This window comes from Pongo abelii, chromosome 1, assembly GCF_028885655.2.
Source record: "Pongo abelii isolate AG06213 chromosome 1, NHGRI_mPonAbe1-v2.0_pri, whole genome shotgun sequence".
Taxonomy (NCBI): domain Eukaryota; kingdom Metazoa; phylum Chordata; class Mammalia; order Primates; family Hominidae; genus Pongo; species Pongo abelii.
The window spans coordinates 131,616,308-131,620,291 of NC_071985.2; the positions used below are offsets into that span (position 1 = coordinate 131,616,308).

Below are 3,984 nucleotides of genomic sequence, written 5' to 3' on the forward strand. Positions count from 1 at the left end.
GTTGTCTCCAAGTAAATACAGTTTCATTTCTCCCTTTGCAATCACATGCATTTTATTTCTTTTTCTTGCCTTATGGTATTGGCTAGTGTCTCCAGTGCAGTGTAAAATAATAAGTAATAAAAGCAAACTTTCTTGCATTGTTTCAAGACTTACAGTGAAAGAATTTAATATTTCTTTATTATTTCTTAAGACAGGATCTTGCTCTGTTGCCCAGGCTGGAGTATAGCGGCACAATTATATCTCACTGTAACATCAAACTCCTAGGCTCAAGTGATCCTCCTGCCTCAGCCTCCTGAGTAGCTTGGACTACAGGCATATGTCACCACACTTGGCTAATTTTTGCATTTTTTTGTAGAGATAGGAGTCTCCGCATTTTGCCCAGGCTAGTCTTGAATCCCTGGCCTTAAGGGATCCTCCTGTGTTGGCCTCCCAAAGTGTTGAGTTTACAAGTATTAGCCACTGTGCCCAGTTTACATTCAATATTTCATCAATAAGTATAATGTTAGCTTTGCAGACACCACCACCACCGGGAGCCCAGTACTACCCACCATGGTCAATTCCACTGTGTTCTTTGACATCGCCGTCAACAGCCAGTCCTTGGACCTCTTCTTTTTCAAGCTGTTTGCAGACAAATTTCCAAAAACAACAGAAAACTTTCATGCTCTGAGCACTGTAGAGAAAGGATTTGGTTATAAGTGTTCCTGCTTTCACAGAATTATTTCAGAGTTTATGTGTCAAGGTGGTGACTTCCCACGCCATAATGGCACTGATGGCAAGTCCATCTAAGGGGAGAAATTTGATGATGAGAACTTCATTCTGAAGCATACAGGTCCTGGCATCTTGTCCATAGCAAATGCTGGACCCAACTCAAATGGTTCCCAGTTTTTCATCTGCACTGCCAAGACTGAATGGTTGGATGGCAAGCACGTGGTCTTTGGCAAGGTGAAAGAAGGCATGAATATTGTGGAGGCCATGGACCACTCTGGGTCCAGGAATGGCAAGACCAACAAGAAGATCATCATTGCTGACTGTGGACAACTCTGATAAGCTTGACTTGTGTTTTAACTTAACCACCAGACCAATCCTTCTGTAGCTCAGGAGAGCACCCCTCCACCCCATATGCTTCAGTATCCTATAATCTTTGTACTCTCACTGCAGTTCCCTTTGAGTTCTCTCTTTTCCTTATTCCCTTTCTATGCCTAGCTGGATTGCAGAGTTAAGTTTATAACTATGAAATAAAAACTACGTAACAATAAAGAGTATAACGTTATCTGTAAGTTTCTCATAGATGGCCTTTATGAAATTAAAGCATTTTGTTTCTATTCTATTCTTCCTTTAGTGAAGGTTTCTAATCATGAATTGATGTTTTATTTTGTCAAATGCTTTTTCTGCATATATTGAATATAACTATCATAGTTTTCTCTTTTTCTCTTTGATGTGTGAGTTACATTGATTGGTTTGAAGAAGACCTTGAGCTAAGCTTGCATTCCTAAGATAAGCTCTACTTGGTAATAATATATTATCCATTTTAGGCATTGCTCAATTTGATGTACTAATATTTTGTTCAGAATTTTTGCATCTGTGTTCATGAGGAATACTCATCTGTAATTTTTTATTTCTTTGTTTTATTATCTGTTTTTAAAATTTATTTGAGAGGCTTTGATGTCAATATAATTCTGGCCTTGTGAAGGAAATTTGGGGCAGTTCCCTTCTCATATATTTTTTCCGAAGTTTGCAGGCTGGGCATGGTGGCTCATGCCTGTAATCCCAGTCTGAGGGAGTCTGAGGCAGGAGGATCACTTGAGTCCAGGAGCTTGAGATCAGCCTGGTCAACACAGGCAGACTGTCCCTACAAAAAAATTTGAAAATTAGCCAGACATGGTGGCACGCACCTGTAGTCCCAGCTACTCAGGAGGCTGAGGTGGAAGGATTCCTTGAGCCCAGGAGTTTGAGGGTGCAGTGAGCTATGATTGTGCCACTGCACTCCAACGTGGGCAACAAAGCAATAACCTGTCTCAAAAGAAAGAAAAAAAGTTTGTGTTAGATTTGTATTATTTCAGCTGGGCATGGTGGCTCACACCTATAATACCAGCACTTTGGGAGGCTGAGGTGGGAGGATCACTTGAGATCATGAGTTTGAGACCAGCCTGAGGAATATAGTGAGACCCTGTCTATACAAAATATTTTTTAAGGCTGGGTGTGGTGGCTTACACCTGTAATCCCAGCACTTTGGGAGGCCAAGGCAGGTGATCACTTGAGGCCAGGAGTTCAAGACCAGCCTGGCCAACATGGCAAAACCCCATCTCTACAAATACAAAAATACACACAAAAAAATTAGTGAGGCACGGCAGTGCACATGTGTAATCTCAACTACTTGGGAGGCTGAGGCATGAGAATTGCTTGAACCCGGTAGGTGGGGTTGAAGTGAGCCGAGATCTCACCACTGCATCCCAACCTGGGCGACAGAGCAAGACTCTGTCTCCAAAATAATAATAATAATAATTTTTAAAAAGTTAGCATGATGTAGTAGCACACATCTATAGTACCAGGTACTTAGGAGGCTGAGACGGGGGATCCCTTAAGCTCAGGAGTTTGAGGCTACAGTGAGCTATGATCAGTGCCACTGCACTCCAGCCTGGGCAACAGAGTGAGAACTCATCTCCATTAAAAAAAAAAAAGATTTATAGTATTTCTACCTTAAGTATTTGATAGAATTCATCATTGAAACTATCTGGGTCTATGAGATCGGCTACTTCTGGATGATGCGGTATGAGAGAAAAAGACATATTCATGGGCTCACTCCTGTGCTTCCTTCTTTGAAGTGGGTTCCCTGCTCAAATGCTGTGTTTGTGAGAGTCCAGGCCTAGATGTCAGTAATTCTGTAAGCCCCCTAGAGAGTGGTACTAGCTGAGATTTTGCATTTCCAGAACCAGTATTTACCTCTGTGAGAATGAAATTCTGACCGTTCCAGAATTTAATAGTTGATGTGGTGGCAAATCAACTACTTGGATGGAAGGGACCCAAAGTAGCTGACTTGCCACCAAGTTACTGGTTGTCCTTCTGGAGGATCAGTGCCATATATTGCCATATTAATGGTAGGCACATTGGTCTATGCCACTGAAAGTTTGAATCTTCAAAAGAGGCAATAGCTATATTGAACCTGGTAAGAAGTCCATGCTGTTGACCTATACGTAGCTTCCATATCTGCCACTATAGCACTTCTTGTGCTGGTTGCAGGGTGGCCAATGACAAAGACTAGCTAACATCAACTGGCCAAATAATGTTAAATAATTGGTTGCTCAGTGCCTCTTTGCAGGTGGATATGTGCAAGTGAGGGTTAATGTGTGATACAAAAATCTTTACACTTTATGCCCACTTTCATATTTCCTCTGCCTCCATATATCTACCTGAGACTTCCTTGTCTTCAGTCTTCTAGTCCTTTTCCTTCCAGCCCCCTTAACAGACAGCGAGGACATTTTCCACTATCCAGGATTTTTCATATATTTTTGTTTCAGGCGACTTCTTTCACAAAAAGTGGATGACTCAGTATACTTATAACAGGTCTGCCCTTTGGAAATTTCTCTCTCCACTTTCAAGGCCAACTCGGATTGTACCTATAATACAGTCACTGTTTATAGTCAGCTTGCACACACATACCAAGACCAATCATTGACAAACCAAGATCATGATTTTTCCTCCTCCATCAGCTGGTCGTATGAGACCCCTTACGTGGCCATAGGTGTAAGCTCGAAAAAAAACATTTGTGTAACTATGGACAGTGATGTACTGTATACTCATGCCCTCTGGTCATACTTGGGCTTGACCTCGGAAAAACTATTATGATGAACAGCAGCTGGGCCTGCTCTAATTTGTGATTTGGTGAGTCCCACCTCTGACATTTCCAGCAAATTTGGGGTCAGTCATGGGCCCGAATGACAGAACTGCTTGTACCACAGCCTTGCTTTAGTGGACAGCTTTTTCCTG

General features: G+C 41.9%; 1 pseudogene; it reads left to right on the top strand.

Moving 5' to 3' along the window:
• Positions 1 to 549: 549 nt before the first annotated feature.
• On the top strand, positions 550 to 1,044 carry LOC100452647 (peptidyl-prolyl cis-trans isomerase A-like; annotated as a pseudogene).
• Positions 1,045 to 3,984: the final 2,940 nt, after the last annotated feature.